This window comes from Ictidomys tridecemlineatus, chromosome 7, assembly GCF_052094955.1.
Source record: "Ictidomys tridecemlineatus isolate mIctTri1 chromosome 7, mIctTri1.hap1, whole genome shotgun sequence".
NCBI lineage: Eukaryota > Metazoa > Chordata > Mammalia > Rodentia > Sciuridae > Ictidomys > Ictidomys tridecemlineatus.
Window position 1 is genome coordinate 163,925,792 of NC_135483.1, and position 27,858 is coordinate 163,953,649.

General features: G+C 38.0%; 1 long non-coding RNA gene across 1 annotated transcript in view; it reads left to right on the forward strand.

Moving 5' to 3' along the window:
* The window catches only part of LOC144365598 (uncharacterized), a 150,571-nt gene extending 135,849 nt beyond the window's left edge, over positions 1 to 14,722 (forward strand). The window contains exons 3-6 of the long non-coding RNA XR_013424223.1: positions 4,707 to 4,829; positions 5,295 to 5,499; positions 6,716 to 6,740; positions 14,639 to 14,722. This is a non-coding gene — a long non-coding RNA (uncharacterized LOC144365598). The remainder of the gene's footprint in view (positions 1 to 4,706; positions 4,830 to 5,294; positions 5,500 to 6,715; positions 6,741 to 14,638) is intronic.
* The last annotated feature ends 13,136 nt before the right edge of the window (positions 14,723 to 27,858 follow it).

Genomic DNA, 27,858 nt, shown 5'->3' on the forward strand with positions numbered 1-27,858 from the left:
ATACACTAAGCTCTCTGTTACTTTGCATGTAGCAAATTGAAGAAATCCCATTATTCTAAGTCAAGTTTCAAAAAAATACTTCCTTTAGAAAATCCTCCTCTTTCTACTGATTTTCCTTCATATATTTTCACATTTTCAAGTACATATGATTGATAATTATAAAAAAGAATCAGAAAAAAATCTGTCTAAGGAAGTCTGAAACGGAGAAATATAAACTCTTAGTCTGGTTTCTCCTGCTATTTGTATTTTTATACATTTTAGCTCCTAAAATGCAGAGGATAATTAAAACTTCTCTACTAACACCCCTCAAAACAGGAAGACAGAATCTTTATAATTTAGAGAAAACTATTGTAATGAACAACTCTTTTGTATTGACCATCACAAACACACACACAAACTCATCCCTTTCTAGTTTTTGATGAAAATATTCCAGTTTCCTTTTTGGAACGTCATCTGACTCCATTAATAGCAGTCTTGAATGATCTGCCAATTAAGATGCCCCCACTCCTCCAGCCAGTTAGTGAGGATGTGGTCAAGCTACGTCACTCAGACATGCTTTCCTGAGACTAAGTCTTGAGCACAGGGCAACAAAGGTAGTTGGGTGCCAGCTTCTTTCGGTGGTAGTGTCAGGTCAATAAGTTCAATTCCTGTGCCCCAGAACCCCAGGGTTGCTCAGGGTCCTGAACTTTTCCTAATATGGTTCTTTCAGTCTTATCCTTATTTCTTTAGTTCCTCCCTATCTTTCCCATAAATTCCTTTTTCTTAACTAGACAAAGTTCCTTAGTGTTGTTTATAGTCAGAAGTGTCAATCAAAGTCTTTACCAGTTGGCCTACCTATGAGAGAAAACAGTGACCTATTGGAACATGCTCCTCACCAAAAAGGTCAGGGTACCTGCCAGGGGGGTTACTTGGAAACAAAGAATTTTTACTGAAAGTAGTAGGTTTCATTGTTCTGCCTGCTTGACAATAATGATATTTTCACCTAAGCTAAGCTTTACCTACAGCTGTAGGATAGAAATAAAAGATTATAAGAGAGGGTAATAGAGAGGGGTCGATATGATCAAAGTATATACACATATATGAAAATGTCACAAATAAACCCATTATTTTGTACAATTAATAGGTACTACTAATTATAATAATAATAAAGATTATTTAATGAAAGAGAAGGAAAACACTTTTAACTCAGCAAGTTTAGGTAAAGAGACTGATGAAGCACTGGAGAAAACACTGTGCAGCACGAGCAAACACTCAGACCCTTAGGGCCCAGAAAATCTTCTGATTCCAAGACAAGATCCATGACTTAAGAAAGATCATCCTATGGTAGAAAAAAAGCACTCAGCTTACATGATTGGAGGAAGGTTTCCTTTACCAAGTTAACTTGTGTTGAGAAACCCCTCACTGGCATTTAGGCTTGCCATAGGAAATTGGAATGAGGTCAAAACATCCCCACTTAGAGTAGGTGAAACTGCAAATGATCAACATCAGGGTACCTGTGAGACAAGGTACGGCTATGCTACAGTGAAGTGTGGGGCTGAAAGCTAATGGGTAAAGGGATCTGTATAAGAACATGATCCAGCCTACACTTACTTCTTCAGCCTCCTTGTCACCATGGCACCTGCGCTGCACACGGTGATCTAATCCTAAGAAACAGGTTTCAATTGCTCCAACACACTGTGCTAATCCATCCCCTGCACCCTCCTTCCCTTCTCCAGAATGCCCTTTTCCACCTTGTCTATTTGTCCTTGGCCTTCTAGTTCATGTGGCATCTATGTGCACACTTGAAGAAGGCAAGATACCTCTAAAATTGTTCGACTACACTGATTTTGTTGAAAACAAAACACTTTAAAAATCCTTGCTTAAATTCCACTAATCAATGATGTCTAGGAAACAAAGTGTTACTTCTGACATGCTTGGTTCTGGATGACAAAACATCTTGCGGACCTCCCTGTGAGTGTTTCCCTCTGTCTGAAATGTTGTCCCGTCTGTGGTGCCCATCATGTGGGTTGGTATATGATTATTTCTATGTCTATGGCCCCCATGAGAAAGGGGAAACATTTTGAGAGAAGGTGCACCTCCATAGCTCCAATGACTAGCAAAGTATTGGCAAATGACTGATACTCAGTGAATTATCACTGAAAAAAAAAAGAAAGAAATGTTCATAAGTAGTATTCAATGGAAGGACTGCTTTGCACACACACAGTATTTATTGAATTTAATTCCCAGAAATAAAAATGGTGGTCCTGGCACTTTGATAATATCTAATTTGGACATTGTTTCATGTGTGTGTTTTGAGGTATTAATGACAAATAAAAGTCCTAAGTGAGGACATTTCCATTTTCTAATACTGTTCCTTGCCAGTACCTAAAACAGGTGTTCGATAAATATTTGCTAAGTGAATAAGTGTGTGAACATGAATGAGTCAACCAGTGAATCAAAACAAGAAAAGTGTCACAATCATTCATCTTTATAGAAATAATGAAACTTTTTTGTTAATGAAGTATGGAGTTTAGAGTAGTTGAAAAGTCTACCCACAGCTGATAAAAGTTTGAGAAAAATGTCTTTTCCCTAATAGAAAAAAAAAAGAAAAACTCTATTCCTTTAAGATGTTACAAGAAGTGACAAAGAGAAGGGGGAAATCCACGATACAAGGTGCAGAAGAAAATTTTATCCATGAAGGTAAAAGATCTTTCCTTTTAGTAAGATGATGTTCAGGGCAGAAAACTTGTAAACTATTAATTGATTCAATATTTCGTCTGGCCTTTATACTACGACATTGGCAAACATACTGAGGATTAGAGGCAACTCAGAACTATTGCTGTAGTATACTTTCACCAAAAATGATCCAAAGCTATAAAAATAGCTGAAGACAGGAATTTTGCTTTTAAACAAGAATATCAATGTTCAGAAACTATTGCAGGGTTATCCCAAAGAGATAAACTTGCAGAGCTCATTCAGTTAAGATTGGTGTTAGCCGTAATGGTCCTCATCATGAAGATTTTATTTCTGCCATAAGAGCCAGTAGAGATGGAGAGTAAGCTAAAAAAAAAAAAAAAAAAAAAAAGGACTCAAGGAAACACATGTTCTAGTTAACCCTGCAATACCCCCAAATTATTTTAATCAGAAGACTCAGATATTCCAATTTCTCAAACTTTTATGATGTAAGTTGGTGTAGGATCAGCAGGTTCTATGGTAAAATACTTGCTAGTCATATCAGGGAGCTTGTTACTGACAGGAATTTATCAAAGCATTCACATTAGGTCTGATGTGGAAGACCATGTTTTCTTCCACATCTGGTACACACAAAATGGGTAATGAATGAATGGCCATGCTCACTGGGACCAGTGGATGTTGCCAGATTGTTTTATATATTGTACATAAGAAGTCTAACTCTTGGGGCCTTTGGATTGTGAAGACCCCCCAAATAGTTTAAAAGCTGACATTGAAAATAATGAATGGTTTTATTCCAAAGTGCAAAAAAAGGAAACTAAACCAGTAAGTGTTTGTGTTTTTAGTTAAGTGTTCAATCGACTCTCCCCAAAATGTAATACCATACAAAAAGTTGGTTAGTGTTAAATTTAGAATTCATGGAATTTTTATGGTATTTGAAAACAATATGTACGTTAGATTTTATCATTTTATAAGTGGTCAAGAAGTCATAGTCAATTGTAAATTGCTATTCGCAGCCAGATACTTCTCAACACAGAATTATAAGCATTGTTTTTTAGATATACAAAAATTCTAGGTAATATGAAATGTGGGTGTATTTTCATATATTCCATGTCACATGCACTGGAAGAGAGGTTGCTGGTAGAAGACTGCCAGGGACCTAAAAATGTGCTTCTAGCCCATGGTGATGCCATCACTTGGTGAAAAAGAACCCAGAACATGGACCCCTCTCCCTCCTGACTCTTCTCTTTCAGGGTCAACCCATGGACCAAGAAGCAGCAGAACAAGTGGAGCAGAGAATTGGATTTGGACTTAGACATCCAGGTTCAATTTCTAGGCCAGCTACCTGTTTTGTCATGTGACTTTCAGGGCTACATCTTACCACAGTTAACAAGCTCTGTCTGAACAAAGGGGTATTAAGGTGATAAAATGAGATAATACATTAGATTGTACTAGACCTCTAGAGGGCAAAATAGGCTACTAGCAGCAATTTCATGTGTTTAAACCTAATGTATGAAAGCACTTTGAAAAATATAAATGATCACAGGGATTAAGATTCAGAGGGAATCAGAAAGTGGGGAAGTGGAAGGAGAGGGGAAACACTGATAAGTGCCTGTGCTTTGGTTCCATAGCTATGTGACAAGGAACCACAGCACGGCAGCTTCTAAGCTACTAACAGCCAGAGCCAGCTAGTCTGGCACTTAATATGTCAACAATTATGTTTCCCTCCTTGACATTTCCCAAATTTTTGATACTTAGAGATCTGTGTAAGACCTTTATGTGGCCCAAATGCAAAATGAGCTTCTGCTTAGAATTTCTGTTTGCCTGATTCCCACCTTCCTTCCTTCAAAGCAAATGGGAAGAATGAGGTATAGACAAGTGGAGCTTGCAGTTACTTTATGAGGGTAACATGCAGAATTTCCAGCAGCCTAAAAAGTATTTTCTCATTGATCTCTATTTAAAATGCCACTACTAAGCAAAGATGACTATATGCATTCTACATGTATTTTGCCTTAGACAGACATTCTTCTTTTAAGTTTGCAGCTTGTAGAAGCACCATCTGCCCAGCTTGCTTTTATTCACAAAGAGAAAAGACAGACCAGAGAACTACCAGACAGAACCCTGAATGGAGAAGAGACTTCTTCGCTCACATGAGGAAGGTGAGTCCATTCACACTTTATCAGTCCATAATGATCACAGGTAAAGGGTTAGAAACTCTTAGATAAAAGAGTAACAGGATACTATCATAGGAAGTGTTCAATGGTTTTGACAGAAGAGGAAAGCTTTCCTTTCATGCTCTCAACCTTCCTGATATTTATAGTTTTGCAGGTGGGGGTGGGCCAGAGAATTTTCTGGGAGGTTCCAGACATTCTCAGAATCCCCTGACTGCACACTTGCTCATCTGTGGGAGAAGAAAAAGAGAACTGAAAAGAGAAAAAGAAGGAAAAAGGGGAATTAGCTCTCCAGTCTTCTAACACCCACTTGGTTGTGGCTCCTGGCTGCTGAGGGTTCCTGAGGCATGGACTGTGACCACCCTGCTAACGATTAATTCTTTCCTCTTACCAAGTTGGTCTTCAGTGTACTTAATGAGGGAGAAATAGGATGTGATTTTTTTCCCCCTTCAGAATCACTCCAGTATGATCTGCAGGATGATCAGCGTGGCTCAGCCTCGGTTGGGATATTATGGCTTAAATTATTCCTATGAGTTTCCAGCTGACCTTGGAACACAAACATGACATCTGATTTCAATGAAACTTTAGACTTTGTTGTTCTCAGTCAACTAATGAAACAGTTGAACCTTCCCATGACTTGTGGTAATTATAATAAAGGGTAAGTATTATCACAAATAATGCAAGCCAATTGACAAGAGGGCAAAGGGATAGGCTGTGCACGAAGACACTAAAAATGTGAACTGAATGTGAGAAACAATGGATTGCCTCCAAAAGGCTGGTATATTGCTGCCGAAATACAACCCCACCTGGCAGCACTGCTTTTGTGCAATGAGTTTTGGCACAATGGACTGGTTAGGAGAAACACTGTGTTAACAGGAAAAGCCACTTTAAAAGTCTGTTTGATGCTTCCAGCTCTCAAGTACACTCTAAACATTTTAAACCAATGCTCCAAACTGATTAAAGCATTTATGGAAAATAAAAGTGTTTTGCCAGAGGGGAAAATATGAGGGATCTGGGTTGTTGTTGCTTGTTTGTTTGTTTTTACCAAGGTGTAGAGCAGAAACCCCAAATTTGACAGATTTCCCAGTTCTAATTTAGTTTTAAAAGTTTAAGAGTTTATATGCCACCCTCAAACAATTCATCCCAACTCAATGGGTTTTCAAATCAAACATAATGACCCTCTTTCCCTAGAAGAGGGAGGGTGTGTTCCCCACCACAGTCTAGTGCTGAATACTCTGCCTCACACAATGGATGCTCAATAAATAAATAACCAAAGCGAAACTCCTAAAAGAGAGGCACTCTGGCCAGATTTGGTGGTCCATGCTTGTAATCCTGGCGGCTTGGGTGGCTGAGGCAGGAGGAACACGAGTTCAAAGGCAGCCTCAGGAAAAGTGACCAATGAGACCCTGTCTCTGAGTAAAATTCAAAATAGGGCTGGGGCTGGGGCTCAGTGTTTGAGTGCCTCTGGGTTCAATCCTTGGTACAAAAAAAAAAAAAAAGAGAATACTCTAACCCATACCAGACTCCCACACACCTGCTCAGCTCCTCCTCAACCTTCAAACCACTGTCCTTGAAGATTTCCAAACCTGTGATGTCTAAGTCTCTAGAACCAGAGTCTGAGTTTGATTCCTGGTTTTGCCACTTACAAGTCATGAAACCTTGACAGATGACTATCTACCCTCAGTTTCTCCATATGTCAAGTGGGTTTATGTGAGGAGTAAGGAGTTAATGTGTGTCATATGGTGAACACTAAACAAAATCAGCTCCCAGTGCCTTGAGTTACTTGTCAATTATGTATTTCTCCGTTTTCTCTTTTTGCTCATTTACAACTCACAGAAGGCAGGCTTCTGAATTTTGATCTTTATTCTTCTCAGGTTTACAACCCAGATTCTACATTTGGTAAGTAAGACATGAATGCTTGCTGGTTTAAACAAACTAAAACCAGCCCATCTCTGGAGAGGCATTTAGGCCAATTTCTCTTTTATTTTGAAGGAAGGTCCTTCCAATGCAAAAGACCATTTGAGTAAAAAACCTATACATTCCACATTCTGTGATTTACCTGGCTGATAGCAAATGAGATAGAATCTCCACCAAGAATCTGACATGGTCACAGAGTGAGCTTTCTTTGAATGATGTATGAATTGGCTTGCCATGTGATTTGGCTTTCCTTTCCTTATTATTATTTTGGGCAAATTCACATCCTTCTTGTTGTATTTTATTTTCTGAATGAAAGTCACCTCCTTCTCCACTTGCACAACCAGGGCTGGTGGAGAGGAGAGGTTTCAAGTGTGCCACTTTCTGCCAAAACTATCATTGATTGGAAGAATCTGGTTTTAACCACATTTTAAAAACTTGTACAGTGTGTTTCCCAGTTTCTGTTCTAAGTGATGTCATTACCCAAGAACCTAAGGATTCAAAGAAAAATAATAATAAAAAAATGCACTTTGAGGCCACAAAACACAGCATAAAACTGAGGCTATTTTATTGTTTCTAGAAGAATAATTGTTTATTTGGTGTTAAGCTCCAGAATTAATTAAAGGTAAATTAACTTACAGAGCAATGTCAAAGGAAAAAAATGCAATTGGTACTTGGGTAGGATTAAAGACTGTGATGATGATAAATAAATGACTGAAGTTTGGGAAGCCCTGAGCTAGAGAATGTTTCTGGGGTTACTCCATTCTAGGAGACACATATGAGTGTTAAATTCTGAAGATAGTATTTCCTCCCCTAGTCTCGTCTCTCTAAGCACCTTCCAGGGCCTATAGGGACAGGAGAACACAGTGGTCACCCCCTAATTAGTGTTTGGAGGTCTTGAATGTTAGCCATGGTTATGGCCTTATTTGTATAAGAAAGCATGAGATGGGTCCCTACAACAGTCTTGCCTTTGCTCTAGGAAGGGAAGTTTTCTAACGACCATAATGTAATAGTCTCTTCTCAGCTGAAACAATTCAAGATTCTAGTTGAAAGTTGTTGTTTCTAGTTTTTCCTGTTAGGGAAATGAACCACTTGGCAATTAGGGAATTGCTGCCATAAAAAGCGGTTTATTCTTTAGCCATGGGGAATTGAAAACAAGAGGTCTCTTGTGTCATTGGGCCTGCTGCTTGTCAGCCTGAGACCCTTCCTCTTCCTAGGGAATTATTTCTAGTTCTCTATCCACTTCAGTTTATTGTGTCTCAAGTTCCTTTCTCTAACCAGTGCTATACCTGCTGACAGAGTCACTCATACTAAAGTTATTCTTGATAGTCTAGATAGTCTTTCTTCTCCATAGCTATCAATCTTGATTGCCCTGTGGTGAACTGTGCTCTGTGCATTTTCCCCAAGGCACAAATGATTCTCAAGTGCCCACATTTGGCCAAGTGCTGAATGGCTGGAACGCCACAAAGCAAATCATTTTTATTTTTCTTGACTACCTCCTGCTGTTCTTTTTGTTTGTTTTGTTTTGGTACCAGAGATTAAACTCAAGGGCACTTGGCCACTGAGCCACATCTCCAGCCTTATTTTGTATTTTATTTATTTATTTTATTTTTTGTATTTTATTTAGAGATAGGTCTTACTGAGTTGCTTAGCACCTTGCTTTTGCTGAGGCTGGCTTTGAACTTGCAATCCTCCTGCCTCAGCCTCCCAAGTCACTGGGATGACAGGTGTTTGCCACCATGCCCCACTCCTGTTATTCTTTAATTACTCTCAGGGCCAATCCTAGGCTGTTGGAAAACAGAGACCCAAGCACTGTGTTCAGGGAATTTTCTTCCTCACTCTCTCCCTTCGCTGGTGTCCAATGCCTCACACAAGCTCCCTACAAACAGGACAACCATACAGGACAGTCCCTCTCTCACCTTCCCTTATCCTCAAATGATTAACAGATACAAAACATTTACATGTGCTAACAAATTTCATTTACTTTTTGAGCCTTCTGCTTGTGAACAGAAACTCCTGTTTTCTATTAGAGAGAAGAGGCCTTTCAAGAGTTCAAAATCATAGTCCACATTTTACCCACAGAGAAGGCTAGCTTTGGGTGGAAGGGGAAGGAAGGAGATTGGAAAAATTATTCATCCGTGGTCAGAACCCATAGTTCCCACCTTATTACTAACTAGTTGGATGGTCCTAAACAAATCATTTAACCTTTCTTATGCCCTATGACTTCCTTCCCTCAGCGGGACTGCTGGTGCTTACCCCTGGTTCCAGTGCTGTTCCTGATTTCACAGGATAATGTTTATGAAAGTGCTCTGTGACCTGCTATACAAGTTAGGAATGCATCCCATAGTGGTATCTGCATGGAAGGACACTTTGATCTGTAGAACCTTCACATCCTATGACACACACCTACCAGTAGTGTCATGCATGGGCCCGGGTCCTTCAAATTCCCTCACCCACATGATAAGGTCCCGGTAAACCCCAATGTTCTTAGGAACAGAAACTGAGATGACTCTTTTTTTCCCAAAAGCAATAGCATCGATTGTCTTGCTCCATCCTTGTCCACTCAGGAATTTGCTGCAGGCATCATAAGCTCTCAAAACATGGAGAGGCAGACCACTCTAAGGTAGTGGCTCAACCCAGACCTAGTATCAGGGGTCCATGGAACACTTTTAGCCATTTGTAAACCTTTCAGAGTCGTTTGCACAACTCCGTATACTATTCTGTGTTTGTTTTCTTTTATTTTTCCTTCCCACCCCCGTACCTCCGCCTTGAGAAATTATCCATAACTTTAATCATGTTCTCAAAAGGACTCTTAGAAGCTGATAGAGGTAAAAATACCCACTGCCCTACATTTTCTTTTTAAAACTATTGCAATAATAGATCAGTTTGCTTCAAAGCCAGGTAGGAAAACATGGATTGAATTTAAGTCTTATATAGTCTTTTTTAGCAGATAATAGCCCCTTCGTGAAAGCTTCATTTTGGGGGGAAACTCCATTGTGGAGTTCCAGTGAGACAACATCAACAAAAAGACACTGGAAATTGTCAAGTGCCATACATGTGGGGTTTTATCAAGCTTTTCCTGCCTTATCTTCACATCCGCTATCTCCCACCATTTATGTTCTGCTCTATAATCATAATAACATATTTTGTTCTTACATAGAGATTTTAAAATTTTGAAATCAATATATAATACAAATTAGTTATGCATAACTACATATATAATTTTAACATATACCCTTACATATATATATATATATATATATATACTTTTATAATTTTTCGTGGCTTTCTTTACCTTTCCCTCTAATTCTTGATTCCTTTCCCTTAATTGTTTTTTTTAAATTTTTTTAGTTTTAGTAGAAACAGTATCTTTATTTTATTTTTAAGTGGTGCTGAGGATTGAACCCAGTGCCCCATGCATACTAGGTGAGCACTGTACCACTGAGCCACAACCCCAGCCCTCTCTTTATTGTTTAGATTCTTTCATATTATAGGGCACTTTTCAAATACTCTGCATGAACAATACTAGCACTGCTGATGAAAATTCTCTCATTCATCTTTGTAGGCAATGGAGTAATCAGGAGTACCACATACCAAGTGTTTCTGGTACTTTTCCCTCTGGGCCCTTGGGAAGGCTGTATTCTTGGCCTCCTTGAGCTTAACTAAGGTCATATGACTCCTTCTGGCCACAAAGGAGGTCATTTTCTGCCTCCCCACAAACTCTCCTTTCTCCTTCTGTCATAGCAAATGACAATGTTCCATGTAGTGGCCCCTCTATCCACCTGGATCCCAGCATAAGGGTGGTGATGACATGGGAGCAGAGCCTCTTTGTATATTCTGAAGATACTCAGCCTCTGTTTGGTTTCTTTCCCAAAAACTTCACTGCAAAGCTTTGGACACAACTCACCCACTTCTTTTTGAGTGTAATTTCTGGCTTTAGCCCAATGGCGAAAGTTCCCACTCTCTACCAGTTTGTAGGGATGCTCTTTTAAAGGATTAGTCTGGCACCAGCCCACCCTACTATCTGCACTTAGTGACTTAACTGGGAGCTTTCTGGGACTCCTGAGGACAGCCCATGCTTACCTCTGGTATTGTGGGCTATGCTTCTCTGTCTCTATCTGAACACACATGTTTTTTGTATTCTAGGAATTCTCCAACACTTTTGACCAACATATGTTTTCCAGCACTGTACTGTTCTGCTTTCATTTTTAAAAAATTTTTTTTTCTGTGATTTCTAAGGGATCTTTGGAGGAAATAGGAGGTAGATGTACAAGTTTCGTTTGCCATTTAACAATGGAAGTAATGCCCAATTTTAAGAGAGGGTTATTTCAAACAAGAATTCCTAATGGAAAGGGAAAAAATTAGGTTGCTTCTGAGTTGTCTTACAAAGGGCAACATATGAGAGCCTTAAGAATATAATCCATCCTCTTCTGGGCATCACATTAGCCTTTACCAAGTGATTGTATGTAAGTTTAAAAAGCATAACTCAGAAGAACATAAAAATGTTAGGACATGACAAAATAAAGATGATTCTAGACTTGGGTAATAGGGTATTTGAGGAGAAGTAAACAGAATTAGGACTGTTTATTTTAGCCAAATAAAATTTCAGATTGTCCTAATATAGTAAAGTTTCAAATGCATAAAATACTAATGGGCAGATCAAATTTTCTGTATCTCGATTAAGGCCAAAATAAGTAGAAACTGCCTAAAAAACTTAAAAAAATGGAAAAGAACTTTAGATGAAAAACACAAAAAGAACTTTCTGAATGTTAAGGTTATTAACATTGGCAATGGAATATCCAAGGAAGGTACAGAAAACATTTCTCCAACTCTTAAAAAAAATTGGGGAGGGATATTCAATTGTAGCTCTGCCTGAAGACAGCAGCCTACATTAAACTGTCTCCTCCTGGTTCTCTGGGAGATTAAATCATGATAAGTCTCTCTCTCTCTCTCTCTCTCTCTCTCTCTCTCTCTCTCTCTCTCTCTCTCTCACACACACACACACACACACACACACACACACACACACACACAATGGTCACAAAATATCAATAAAGTTTTAAGCAGACACATCTTTCATCATCCTTGTTTATATAACCAAATTCATGAGAAGCCTGAAATAGTAATGCGTTTGTTTTTTTTTTGCCCACTATTAAAAACATCATATTTAGGTTTTTCATTATGAACTTGAGCCTTCTTTGGAAGTTATCTTCTTCCCATAAAATCTTTCTAAATAATGTTTTCTAAGTAACACTTCACAGAACAGTTCTAATACATACCTTTGTTATACACTATAAACTGCTAATTTTTCTGTATTCAATTATCTCTAGTAGTACAGGTTATTCCCCCTTATTTGTTATTTTGATAGAGTTGCCAACATGGAAAAGCATAAGAAGAGAAAAATAGTTTTTAGTAAGGATAATTTATTTTAACCAAATAAAATGCCAGATTGCTCTAATATAATGAAGTTTCAAATGCTTAAAGTGCTAACGTGCAGATCAAATTTTCCTTATTCCCCCCTAAAGCCAAAAAAAAAAAGAGAAGCTGACTTTAACAGCAAGAAAAACTTTAGGTAAAGAACACAAGAACTTTCTGAATTTTAGGATTTTTAACATTGACAATGGAATATCCAAGAAAGATATAAAAACCATTTCTCTGATTTTTAAAAATTGGAAGGTGGTTTTGTCTTCAAATCTGTATTTCATTCATGGAGATTTTCCAAATTTCTATGAGACAGGAAATATTGGTTCTGTCTGTACTCCAGGGACTATCATGAGGATCTTACAAATCAGAGGTAATTTCCTGAGTTAACTTTCTGGTTTAGAGAGCCCAAAGCCTGCTTGGTGGAGGATGCACATCTACCTTCTTCTGGCTGTGGGAGATGGAGGTGTAATGAGTGGATCAGCAGTTCAGTTTTACCCAAGTGTCCACAGCTTGGACAACACATGGATTGTTATCCACAGAAACACATGAGTTAGGTTTATATCAAGGCAAAGAAACCAAAAAGTCACTGACAACTTCTTTCATTCACTCTTTTACCTTTTTAAGCACTAGTCAAATATATAATATGGGGCTAGAGTTGAAAGAAAGCCAAAGGAGGCAATCTAGGTCTTGACAGTTGTCACAAAGGCATAGTGGGTGGACAGAAGGTACAAAAAGCACAGCTCCTTAAATATCAGCAAATGACAGAAGAACTCATCTGTATTAAGAGGGCTTTTCACTGCCACTGAAACCAGCTAATGAGAGTAAAAATCCTTTTGGGTCCTTCAAGAAGTTCCCTTTTCCATTTTCCAGGAAGATTTTAAGTTCTAGACCCATCCAACTGCTCTAAAGTCTCAGGATCTAGGACTATTGGCTACTTAAAGTATATAGTATGGTGAATTGATATATGCACCAATTATGGAATGATTACCACAGTGACCAATGTGCCTGTCTACACCATGCCACCCAAGGCATGCTGTGAGGACCAGCAGCATCAGCACCTCCCAGGAACTTGCAAGAAATGCAGTATCTCTGGCCTTATCCCAGACCTAGTAAGTCAGAATATGCATTTAAATAACATTCCCCAGGATATTTATTCATACATGGAAGTATTGTCTTAACATACTTCTAAATGCTTACCAGAAAAGAAGTGACTCATCGGTTGGTTCCCTCCAGTTGGTCAGCTGATCTCTGCCCTTTCCCCAAGCAGAAGAAAACGGCTGTTAAAGTCAGCGAGATTTTCATTTTAGCCATCCTTGTTCTTGAAGAGCATATGATCTTTTTAAGAAGAAACCTATCTCAAATAATTCAGTGACAAGATTATTGAGACATAAACACATGATTAAGTGTCAACATGAGAAACAAAATAGCCCCCTGGAAGTTCAAAACAAAGGTACAAGCTTAATAGCTATAATCTATCACAGGTTCTCTTAAGGAACTGGAACTCAGTTCAGCTCTAAAGCAATGGATATAACTTAAGCAAGCATCAGAATCATCTGGAGGGCTTGTTAAAATGCAGTGTTGGGCCCAACCCCACAGTTTTTTATTCCATCAATCTGGGATGGGGGCTGAGAATTTGCATTTCTAACAAATTCACCTTCCCATTTCCACTTGCTATGCTGATGCTGCCGGTCTGGAAGCTATACTGAGAATGTCTGCTCTAAACCAGAGGTTGTCAAATAGGGTTGGGAGAAGCAATGTTGCCCCCTACCCTCATCCCCCCACCCAGGGACATTGGTAGCATCTGCAAACCTTTTTGGATACTATATCTGGGAGCTGCTACTGGCATCTAGTGGATAAAGGCTAGGGATGCTGCTAAACACCCCACAATGAATAGGACTGTCCCCAGGCCATCACAACAAAGAATAATCTGGCCTCAAAAGCTAATAGTTTGGAGGCTGGGAAACCCTTCCCTAAAGGTCAACTGTGTGTTAACTGCTTAGTGGTATAGCATGGGACAACTTAAGGCCAAGACTGTACCTAGGTCAATTAAAGCAGAATATGTGAGAATGAGACCTAGGCGATAACAGTTTTTTACACTTTCCAGGTGATTCTGGTATGTAACCAACTGGATGAAATACTTCTAAAGAATGAAAAATGTACACAGGTCATGGTGGTGAAAACCTGTAATCCCAGTGACTTGGGAGGCTGAGGCAGGAGGATCACAAGTTCAAACCTAGCCTCAGCAACTTAGTGAGGCCTTAAGCAATTCAGTGAGACCTTGTCTCTAATAAAATATAAAAAAGGGCTGGAGATGTGGCTTGGTAGTTAAGTGCCCCTGGGTTCAATCCTTGCTACAAAAAAAAAAATTATAAATTGACAAATAGTCAAAAATTATGCTAGTCAATCTGCTTACTCCCAGATTTATTCTTCACTTTTCTTTATTCTGCTCTGGTCCTTAGGAGGCTATTGGTGAACCATGGTACCCAGGCTCCCTTGCCTCTAATACGCACCACCTGAACACTGGAGGTGAGAGAAAGAGAGCAGGTCATTTACTTTTCCTACTCTCTCTGTGTGTTGCCAAGATTCGGGCAGTAGTCTCCCCATTGATGCTGCTGTGTGAGGATGGCGGCTTTCCCATGGCTTTAGATTTCTATCAGGTTATGGTCATCCTTTGTCCTCCCATAAACCTTTAGGTCTGGGGTGGCAAAAGTTGCTAGTTAGTGCCTGGATGTTCCAATATTCATTATTGGTTCCCTCATCTTTCTACACATTTCTGTAAATGATCCCTTAATTAAAAAGTCACTGCAGTTTCCAGGTGAACATACCGTGTCCTGCCAGGCAAGGTGGGCTTCATGATCATGCAACCCATGCATCACATGAGATCCATGCTCAAAAGGATCCCACATTTGGTTTAGTTCTCTGTTGCAAACATCTTGGAATTCCTCAGGCATGTGAACAAGATGCCCTGCAGGTTGCTCACCTGTCCCTGAAAATGAGGTGGTGATTCTGTTGCCAGGGCTCTGATGGATACACAGCCATTCTTGATAGGAAGTAAATGGCATGAGTAAGACTTAAAGCTATACAACTGTCATATTTGGAGAACAGTAAGACGTGGCTATGTCCAACCTGGCTGAAAAGGATAACCCATTATCACATCTACTGGTAATCTTATTGTACCCAGAAAAAGCCCCCAGACTCCATCTACCAAGGATAGTACCATTTGGTGCAGAGTGTACCTGGTCAATGCTTAGGTGTGGTGAGTGCTGGTTTAGCAACAACCAGTTTCTTTTTTCTTCAAGTTTTATTGAGGCATAATTGTCAAAAAAATTGCATATATTTAAAGTATATAGTATATGATTTGATATATGCATCAATTATGGAATGATTACCACAGTCGAGTTGGTTAACGTATCTACCATCTCCCAGAGGTATCATTTATGTGTGAATGTGTGAGAACACTTAAGATCTATTCTCAGCAATTATCAAGTGTACAATACAGTATTATTAACTATAGTCACAATGCTGTACATTAGAGTCCCAGATCTTATAACAGAAAGTGTATTTTTTGCCCCAAATCTCCATTTCACTCCAACCCCTTCCCCCAGTAACCGCGAATCTACTTTCTGCTTCTATGAATTCGACTTAACTTTCAAATGTAAATGGGATCTTGCAATATCTATCTTTCTCTATTTGGATTATTTTCCTTAATATATTGTCCTCCAGGTTCAGATATGTTGTTAAAAATGGAAAGCTTTCCTTCTTCTTTATAGCTAAATAATATTCACGTGTGTGAATATATATGCCATTTGTATGAATATATGTGTACATATCATGTTTTTTCTTGATTCATTCATCTGTAAACAGACACTTAGGTTTGCTTAGGGTACTGGATGATATGGTAGTTCTAATTTTAATTTTTTAATGAGCCTCTTGTTTTAATAATAGTTTACATTTCTATCAATAGTGCATAAGGGTTCCCTTTTTTCCACATCTTTGTTAACACTTGTATCTCTTGTTCTTTGTTGGTAATAGCCATTCTGACAGGTGTGACACTTTTAAAAATATATATTTTTTTCAGCTGTAGATGGACACAATTCCTTTATTTTATTTATGTATGTGGTGCTGAGGATCAAACTCGGTGCCCCATGCATGGGGGCAAGCTCTCTACCACTGAGCCACAACTTCATCCCCCTCATCCACTTTTACTTGAATTATTTTGTTTTTTTGCTATTGAGTTGTAGGAGTTCTTCATGTGTTTTGGATCAGATATATGGTTTATAAATATTTCATTCCATAGGTGCCTTTTAAAAACTGTTTCCTTTGCTATGCAGAAAGATTTTAGGTTGTGGTGGCACTCAATTATTGCTTCTATTGTCTTGCTTTTGATGTCACATCCAAAAATTTATTGTGAAGACCAATGTCAAGGAGACTTTCCCTTCTAGGAATTTCATGGTTGCAGGCTTTACATTTAAGTCTTTAATCCATTCTGTGTTAAATTTTGTAATTGGCATAAGAGTCCAATTTAATTCCTTTGCATGTGGCTATGTAGTGTGTCAACACCATTTACATTTCTTTGAATATGGAAAGTGTCGCCCAATGTCAATGTATTAAAAGCTTGAATTCCAGGGTAGATCTATTGGAGTCGCTATGAACTTTTAGTAGGTGGGGCCTAGAAGGGGGTTCTTAGGTCCTTAAGGGCATATTTCTAAAGGAAGATTATAGGACCCTCTTGCTTTATGCACCCCGGTTGGTTTTGTTTTGCTTTGCTTTGTTTTGTTACTGAAGATTGAATCCAGGGGTGCTTAACCACTAAGCCACAACCCCAGCAGTTTTTTGTTTTGAGACAGGATCTCACTAAATTGCTTAGGACCTTGCTAAGTTGCTGAGGATGGCTTTGAACTTGAGATCCTCCTGCCTCAGCCTCCTGAGCCACTGGGATTATGGATGTGTGCTTCTAAATTGTTCTTATCAGGTATTTTGGTCACAGCAGTGAAAATCTGACTGACACAACTTCCTTTAGTGAAGAATACTAAGTATTTTTTCATGCTATTGCAAATGGGACTTTTTAAAAAAAATAGTTTGTTGTTAATGACTATAAATGTAACTGATTTTGTATGTTGATTTTGTATCCTACACCTTTACTAAATTTGTTTATTCATTTTAGTTTAGTCTTAATCACTGAAAGTTTGTGGGGGGTTTTTTGGTGTAACTATTCAGGTTTTTTATGTGAAGAACACGATATCTGCAAATTTATTTTACTTCTTGTTTTTTCTAACTTGGATGCCTTTCATTTCTTTTTCTTGCCTACTTGCTTTTCTTAGAACTTCTAGTACTACATTGAATTCAAGTGACAAGAACAGGCATTCTGGTTTTCTTGATTTTAGATGAAAAGCTTTTTAGCTTCTTACCATTGAGTATGATATTAGTTGTGGACTTGTCATATACAGCCTTTATTATGCTGAGGTAGATTCCTTCAATATCCAAGTTTTTTTAGTTTTTATCATGAAAGGATGCTGGATTTTGACAACTTCTTTTTCTGCATCTATTGAAAATAATCATAAGACTTTATTCTTCACTCTGTTGAGGTGGTATATCATATTAATTGGTTCAGATGAGCATGCTGACTGGGTTCCATAGCCGCTGATTAGAATGGAGTCACTGGCTGTGTGTTTTAGTCAGATTTTTTGCTGCTGTGACTAAAGGACGCAACCAGAACAATTGTAGAAGAGGAAAAGTTTATTTGGGGGCTGACAGTTTCAGAAGTCTTAGTTCACAGAAGACTGGCTCCATTCCTCAGGGCTTGAGGTGAGGCTAAACATCATGGCAGAAGAGTGTGGTAGAAGATGTGGCTCACATGGTGATCAGGAAGCAGAAAGAGAGACTCCACTCTCCAGATACAAAATATAGACCCCATAGCCACACCCTCAGTGAACCATTTCCTCCAGGCATACCCCACCTGCCTCCAGTTACCACTCAATTAATCCCATCAGTGAGTCAGTTTCTGGGGGACACCTCATATCCGAACCACAATGCGGTGCTTCCTGGCCATGGGTACTGCTGGATGGACTCCATGTTCAGGCAAGGCCTCAGGCTGTGCTCCACAGTTATGCAGAACTGCCAGCTCTGCCCTACATGTGTGTGGTGGTGGGGTTCCTGGTCATGCTCCTGGTTGGAGTGAACAGCTGACAGGGGACCTTAGCTGGGCATAACTGCTAACTATGTCCCTTGGCCAGATGGAACTGCAATCTTGCCTCCACATTGGGGTGGAGCTGCTGCCTGGGCTCTCTCTAGTAGTATGACCACTGGCAAGGACACAGAGCCACTAGGAAGATCTACACGTTCATCACCATGAGCCCTACTTCCTTTGTTCCTAGCAGAACTCAGTTAACCCTGAAAATTTCCTAGTGTTCCCCATTGGGCAAGAGAGAAGTGGATCTAAGACAAAGAACTCTGGAATGCTAGAACACTAGATGTTGGCCTTGGCTCTCTTTTCCCCACTACAGACAGAAACCATAGGTTTTGAGGGATTCTTCACACTGTGTGTCCTGAGGGAGGATCAAAGGGGACAAAGTGAAACCTCTCCTCTCACCCTTCAAATGTGACTTTTCTCAGGTTTTTAGGTCCAAAGGAGTACTTTAACCTTATCCCTAGGTTCTGGGCTTTTCAAAAATGTATTCTTATCTGTGTATATTTGGTAGTCAGTATTTGTGTGAGCAGGCCTGGAGCTGGTCCTAAGATTGGTACCTCCTATTCTACCTTTTGAGATGTCACCCTTCAGGAGTAACCAGTTTTCCACATTCCAGTGTTTAATGTGCTTAGAACCTATCCTGAAATTCACAGGCTAGATCTTAATAATATTAAGATTCTACAAGTAATGTGTATAAATTCCAAGAAAAAAAATATGTTTGTGCATTTAACTCTTTTTCTTCTCATAGCATGCTATGTAACATGATGGTCCTGGAATAACGTGAATTTTAAAAAATATTCTTTATTGAAATGTAACACACATAGAGAAAAGTACTCAAATTATAAGACATATAGCCCAATTAATTTCCACTAAGTGAACATGCCTGTCACTCTGATAATGAAAGGGCATATGAACTCCACAGAAGGATCCCTCACCCTCCAAAGGCAACTATGTATCCTTACTTCCAATGCCACAGAGAAGTGTTGCTGATCCAAGGAAAAGGATTGTACAGCACGAGCTATTTTGTATCTTGCTTGTTTCACTCAGTACTATATTTGTAGTATCTTTGTTTTCTTCACTTTATAATAATTCATTTAAAAATTTTTCACAGTGTGTTTATTCATTCTAGTATTTATGGATGCTAAGATTGCTTTTAGTTTTAGAAGACTATGAATAATGCTGCTCTGAACATTCCTGTCCATGTCTTTTGGTGCACATGGGTGCATTTGCGAGTGAGTATGTAATTTGGTAGTGCAATTGGTATGTTGTAGAATATGAGTCTTTCAGCTTTAGCAGACACTGCCATCCCAATTTTCCAAAGTGATTGTATCAGTTTATAATGGGGGCGACAGCCAGTGTCTCATTGGGGGTTCTTCTTCCTGCCCAGGAGAATACAAGCTACTTATAACTAAAAGCCTCAAATAATTAGTGAATTACAAAACACAAATATTCAGAAATATATCTACAATAGCAAAGCCCATGATAGATCTAGTCCACATGGGTACTGGAACTAGACAGAGAAAAGATGACTCCAGTGGTTTATTTAAGGTAGTGCCTCAAAGGCTGGGATCAGGTTTCAAGGGCAGAGTCCTGCTTCAGGATGTCTAATAGTCAACAGGTTGATTGGCATCTTCTCAGGTCACACCCATCTCAGGTGCTGTGTGGGATCTTTGGCAGAGCTTGAGGATGAAGTTCACCGGCATCAGGTGATCAATCCATGTGGGGTGCCATGGGAAGTTCCCAATGCCAGACTTATCCCCTCATTAGACCACGATGCACAACACAGTCCACGTACCGCCCACGCACAGCTTGTGACAATTTGCATAGTTACCTCTAGTGGATGAAAGTTCTAATTATCGCACACCTTCATCAACATTTGGTGTCATCTTCCTTTTTTCATTTCAGGCATTCTGATGAGTACATAGTGATTTCTCAGTATGTCTTTAATTTGCTTTTTCCTAATAACTAATGTGGAAAAGCACCTTTTCATGTATTTTTTTGTCCTTTTGGGTATCTTCTTCTTTGTAATGCTGATTGAAGTTCATGCCCATTTTCCTAATAGGTCAATAATTCTTCTAATTGATTTATAGTTCTTTGTCTATTAAGGATGCAAGTCCTCTTTGATTTATATGCATGCAAATATTTTGTCCACTCTGTGACTTGTCTTACTCTTTTAATGATATTCCTTAATGAAAATAATTAATAATTTTAACAGAGTTAAATTTAGAATCTTCCTTTATGGTTAGTAATTGTTTTGTCCTATTTAAGAAATCTTTGTCTACCAAAATGCATGATAATAGCCCTAATTGTCCTTCATTGACTTTCAGAAGAGTAAATGTTTAAACTTCATATTTATATGAACAATTTAAAAATTAATTTTGTGACAGGTGAGAGACAGATATCAAAGTTAATTTCTTTTCATATGAATGAACAAATGACCTATGATCATTTAGTGAAAAGATCCCTCCCCCCTTATCCTTTCATTCTCTTAGGCTACTTTTGTCATTAATCATGTATCCAGTTATAACTGACTTTATGCTAAGTTTAGGCTCTTGAGTCAGTTGAACATTCAGGTAGGGGGATTCAGGTAGGAGGAACAGCATGCAGAGGTCCAGGGTGGGGTAAATACCTGGAGGTTTCCAGAGATTGAAAAAAAAGCCAGAATGGCTGGAGCATAGAGCAGGAAAGATGGTTTGTTTCCATGTCAGTAGGAGCCAGAACATACAGGCCATAACATCCTAAGAACAAGGGGATACCAAAGAAATGTTTTAAACATGTTGGATTACTTAATCTACTTTGCATGTGCAGATTACTGTGATTGCAATATAAAGAAGGGATTGAAGGGGATCAGAGTAGCTATAGCACTCTGCTAGGAGGTCATCTAGGTTGACCAGAAAGAGATGTGGGTGGCCTAGCTTAGAGTGGCCATAGTACAGATGAAGAGGTATGAGCTAGAGAAGGAGGTTTGGGAAATTAAGTTGGCTGGACCTTATAATAACTTGGGTCCTCAGAAGAATCATTTAGTTTCTTGCTGGTGTATCCAAATAAAGGGAACTGTCATTCATAGAGACTGTGAACATTAGAAGATGGTTAAATCCTCTGTTGATGAGGAAAGGACCTATCATTTTGATTTGAGTACATACTGATCTTCAATTTCTAATGAAAGGAAAAAGCAAAACTAGTTTAAATGGGGCTAAGTCTCAGTACCCTAGATGAACTTTGGCACTGACTAGAGGCTGAGAGATTTCTCCCCAGAACTCAACAACTCCTCGATTCCATAGCAAGTATAAATTCTGTGAGAACATTTCAGGGTATACAATATTTTATTCTACCTGCTTAAATGAATAGATTTGTCACTTGGTCCAATGTATTATTTTATGCTTTATGTAAATATATTAATATGACAGATTCTCCAGATACAGAAATTTTTAACAAAAGCGGGTCCCTTATGAACCACTGAGTTATCCATGAAATTATGAGCATGTTTGTAAACAGAGGATCCGTCACAGAGCTTGTGACACAAAATAAATGAATGATGGATACATTGATACTGTGTTTTATCTCATAAATGGAAGAGCTCAACTGAGGGAACCAGGAAGATAAGGGAATTTGATTGGAGCTTGTAGAAATTTTTTCTAGATCTAGAGAGAAATACCTTAGCAGAGAAGGAATAGGGAAAAAAAAGTAGAGCAAAATAGGCCACTTTTTATTTGGATACAGTAAACATCTGAGGAATTCCAATTATGGAAGGTTATCAAAGAATCACTTTTGTGTCAGTAAGTGAACTTTATGCTAAGTGAGGACTCGGGATGAGTCTGTTTTGTCTAGGGCTGTAGTCACAAGGAGTAGCTACATTAAAACTTGTATGGAAAGTGTTGTAATTTCAGACCCACTGAGAACATCTCTAGAGCAAGAAGCTATTTTTTTTTAAGAGAGAGAGAGAGAGAGAGAAAGAGATAGAGAAAGGAGAATGAGAATTTTAATATTTATTTTTCAGTTTTCGGAGGACACAATGTCTTTGTTGGTATGTGGTGCTGAGGATCGAACCCGGTCCACACGCATGCCAGGCGAGCGCGCTACCGCTTGAGCCACATCCCCAGCCCAACAAGAAGCTATTTTAAGTGAAAAAAAATTCTACTTTCAGTGCATTAGGCACACCACTGACATCACAGAAACAGCCTCACTTTTTTTCTGAAGGTAACTGGGAGAAAGTTCACTGAGAAAGCTGTATTGCAGTTGGAAAAATGACCATACTGCCTGCTTTCCTGAGTGTCCATTGGGGATGAACAGTCTAGCTTAAGACTAACCCTGGAAACAAGATATTTCCTGTAACAAAATATCATTAATTGACTAAAAATCACCAAGGAACAAAAATTGATAATATATTTTGAACGAGTATTTTCAACTACTTCATGGTAGCCTTAATGATATTTCCTTATCTATATGTTCAGATATGTCATATTGGCTAAATATTTAAATAAGAAATGTAACTGGAAGTTAAATAATTTAACTTTTGCTAATAATAATACATTTTTAAAAACCCACAAATCCCATAACAATCAAACCCAATAGGTTGTGCATTGATCCCTTCCAAAAGTCTTTGAGAATTAAGTGACATGCCAACTATTGTCCTGTTTTCCTGCTCAGTTCTCCTCTGATTTAGCATCAAAATAAGAAGTTACTTTTCCAACTCTTCCACTTTCCTGGTGGTTTTGAATTAGGCCACAAATCTTTTTTTGGGAGAGTTAGAATCCACCATAGATCTTTTCTTTGCAGATTTCCCAACCACATCTTACATGTAGGTAATTAGATGATAAATAATAGGTAGATGGTAGGTAGACAGATAGATAAATAGATAGATAGATTGATTGATTCATAGATAATAAATAGATGATAGACATACGGGTAGGTTTACTCATCCATTCCACAAATATTTCCTTAGTATTTTCCAGTGGCAGGTCTGATGCAAGCTGAGATCTTTTGTTGTGGTTCAGTATAAATGCCATGGGCCTCTTTACTAGGTCCAAAAAGAACCTAAGCTGTACTCAAACTTTCTTCCTAATCTTCTACCAGATATGAGCTGAAAATATCACTAATTTTCATCCAGGATATAACGCATCTTCATTCTGAAAGCACTTTGTTCTAGAGTTTTTTTCTCCTGCGTAGGGAAAAAAATTCTTTTTCTGAGCACATGTATTTCTCTTTTGAGGCTCATGGTTTTCTATGCTGATTTTTAAGTTAATAAACTTTATTCTTTGAGCAATTTTAGGCTCATAGCAAACTTGGGCAGAAAGTATATTGAGTTCCTATGCACTCTGTTTACTTCCTCCCAACCTCCTCCAATGTTGACATTCCACATCACAGTGGGACACTTGTTACAACTGGTGAAACCACACTGAGATATCTTCATCTAAAGGCCATAGTTTCATTAGGGCTCCATTTTGGTGATGTACATTGTGCTAGCTAGGTCTTCCATATGATGTTGAAAAGCACAGGTGAGAAGGGACAGACTTGCCTTATTCCTGATCTTAGTGAAAAAAAAAAAAAAGAAGAATTCTACTTTCAGTGCATTAGGCACACCACTGACATCACGGAAAGAACCTCACTTTTTTTTTTTTTTTCTGAAGGTAACTGGGAGAAAGTTCACTGAGAAAGCTGTTTAGCAGTTGGGGAAATGACCATACTGCCCGCTTTCCTGAGTATCCATTGGGGATGAACAATCTAGCTTAAGACTAACCCTTAAGACTAATTTTCTCACCATTAAGTATGATGTTAGATATATAAATTTTTCATAGATTTTTTTCAATCAAGTTGAGAAAGTTATATCCTATTCCTAGTTTGCTTATAATTTTTATGAAGCATGGGAATTAGATTTTATCAAATGCGTCTTGCACCCATTGATATAACCCTTTGATTTTTCTTCTTGAGCTTGTCATTGGATAGATAACATTCATTGATTTTTGAATGTTGATTAGGCCTTCCTTACTTAGGATAAATTCCTCTTGATCATGGGATATAATTATACTTCTATTATTATATTGTTGGATTTAATTTATTAATTTTAAAATTTTTCTATTTATTTTCATAAAAGATATTGGTCTGCAGTTTTCCTTTCTTGTAATGTCTGTGTGTTTTGGTATTAGAATTATGCTGGCTTTGCACAGTGAGTTACCCCACCACTTCATGGTAGTGCAAGTTCTTTAAAATAACAAGATATTTCTGATTTCTCCCTCTCCTCCCCTGCTTCTTTGCTGTCATTGATTTCACTTACACATAAGCTTGTATAAATGCATATACATACATAATATACATATGCAGCATAGATGATCAAGTACAATGTTGCTGTTGTTATTTTGAACAAACTGCTGTTCTATCAATTAAGTATAAATGAATAAATATTTTTATTTTATTTTTTTTTTATTCATTCTCCTGTGATCTTCCTTTCTCTATGTAGATCTGATAATATGACCTATATCATTTTCCTTCTCTGTAAAGAACTTCTAACATGGGTTGCAAGGCAGGCCCACTCACAACAAATTTTGTCAACTGTTGTTTATCTTGGAAATTCTTTATTTCTTCTTTATTTCTGAAGGATAATTTCATAAGTACAGAATGCTGGGTTAATGGTTCTCTCTCTCTCTCTCTCTCTCTCTCTCTCTCTCTCTCTCTCTCTCTCTCTCTCTCTCTCTCCTCTTTCTCTCTCTCTCAACACATTAGATGTTTTTACTCCACTCTCTTGTTACTTATGAACTTCCTGAGAAGGTAGATGTAATACTTATCTTTATTCCTTTGTAGGTAAGTTTTTTTTTTTTTTTACCTTCTGGCTCCTTTCAATATTTTTCACTGTTTTTGATTTTTTTAAAAAAAATTGAATACAATATGCCTAGTTTTAGGAGTTTGGGTGGGGATTGGCACTTTCCCCACCTAATGTTCCCTTAGATTCCTAGATCTGACAGTATTGGGGGGAAATTCTTGGTCACTATTCCCTCAAGAATTTCCTTTGTTCCTTTTTCTTCTCCCTATGTAGTCTGCATTACACATATATTTTACCTTTTTAGTTGTTCTACAGTTTTTGGATATTCTGTTCTGTTTCATGAGGTTTTGTTTTGTTTTGCTTTTTTCTTTTTTCCCTTTGCTTTTCAGTTTTGGAAGTTTCTATTGTCATATCCTCAAACTCAGAGATTTCTTTTCTCAGTCATATCCAGTCTACTTCAGAGCACATCAAAGGAATTCTTCATTTCTATCAGTGTTTTGGATCTTTAGGACTTTTTTTTTTATTCTTCCTTAACATTTTTATATTACTACTTACTATATCCCTCCACTCTTTATATTACCTCCTTTTCCCATTAAAGCCTTTAACACATTAATCATAGATTTTGAAATTCCTGGTCTGATAATTCCAACAATTTCTGTCATAGTTAACACCAGTTCTGATATTTGCCTGTCTCTTTAAAGTATGCATGCTACCTTTTTGTACAACTTTTAATATTTTGTGGAAAGGAGATATAATCTACTGGGAGAAAGGAGGTGTGGTGAACGGGTCTTTAATAATGTGGTGATAAGGCATGGGAATAAGTGAGTGTTCTGTAGCCATCAATTTAGGTCACAGTCCTTTGTTGATCCTCTGCTTCTGGACTGTGCTCTTGTTTCCTCCTTTCCTCTCAGGTAGGGGCAGGCTGGCTCAAGGGAGCTGGAGATAATATTTCCCTTCCCCCACATGGAAGAGTGAATGGAGTCTTGCATTTCCCTTCCCTGGGTGGGTTAGGCTCTGTAAAAGAGTGTTTCCTGAGTAAGCTTTGTTAAGAAGAGCTGAATGTGGAAGCTTATGGGTTTCTGCTCAGATGAATTGTGATTCTCTGCATTGTCCTGGCAGTCTATAAATTTGGAGTTTGCTCTGTGACTTCACTTCTCTTGAAGGTGTAAGGAGAATTGTTGATATTTCAGTTGGCTCAGTTTCTTACTTGTTGTTGGGATGCAGTGATGGTTTTTAAGCTCCTTAAATGCTGGATTGGAAACTAAAAGTTCCCATATTGGTTGTTGACTTCATTTTTGCCTGGATTTTCTGTTCTCTTCTTGGTCCCTGTCTATTTCTCTCTGTCTTTACCCATTCAGGCAATTATTGAGCACTTACTGTATGCCAGGATGAATAGACATTGCTTTATTCAGTTTGCCTAGAAACAGAACTTTTCAAATGTATAGGGCCACAAACCTACTCATTTTTATTAAAACAACAAATATTAACATTCTGAGGAACTAGTGTACTATGTCACAAACTTTAGAAACTCTAATCTTAGCTAATATTTAGGTGCTTGTTAACCCTAACAGCCACATGGCTTCAATGCAGGGAGATTAAAAAAAAAAAAAAAACTTCGGTAAAATATATTCAGCTTAAAATTTATCAGTCATTTAAAATATACAGTTAATTGGCATTAAGTATATTCACACTATTGTGCAGCCATCACCACTATCCATTTCCAGAATATTCTCATCATTCTAAACTGAAGTTCTGTGCCCATTAAACAATAACTCCTCATTTCTTCTTTCCCTTCTCTATAACCACTATCCTACCCTATGCCTCTATATATTTGACTACTCTAGTTTTCTCTTCTAAGCAATATCATACAATATTTGTCCTTTTGTGTCTGGCTTAATTCATTTAGGATAAATGATCCCTCTAATGATCTTCCTGCTGTTTACTTATTTTTTTTTTGATTAGTGTCTTGTGGATAAACCTGATGGTAAGATTCACAGTGGTATATTCATATATATATATATATACACACACACATAGGAAAGTTAGGTCCAATTCACTCCATGTTTTTCCCTATATCATCCCTTCTCCTTTCCCTTTATTCTCCTTTCTCTACTCTGCTGATCCTTTTTCTATTTTTTTATTTGACCTCCTTATTTTGGATTAGCTTCCACATATCAGAGAAAACATTTGAATTTTGGGGACTGGCTCATTTCACTTAGCATGATAGTCTCCAGTAACTCAATATAATCTCCAGTCTTCAATAATCATATATTATTGATTTCCATATGTTTAAACTAATACTCCATTGTGTATATATACAACATTTTCTTTATCCACTCATCTGTTGAAAGGCACCTAGGTTGGCTCTAAAGCTTAGCTATTGTGAATGATGTTGCTGTAAACATTGATGTAGCTGTATCACTGGAGTAAATTGATTTTATATTTTTTGGATTATACCAAGGAGTGGGATGTCTGGGTCATGTTGTGGTGTCATTCCTAGTTTTTTGAGGATTATCCATACTCTTTCCAAAGTGGCTGCATTAACTTACTATCCCACCAACAATGTATAAGTGCACCTTTTCCCCCACATCCTTATCAACATTTATTGTTACTCGTAGTCTTGATAATTGCCATTCTGAATGGAGTGAAATGAATCTTATTTTAATTTTAATTTGCAATTCTCTAATTGCTAGAGATGTTGAACATTCTTCACACATTTATTTGCCGTTTGTATTTCT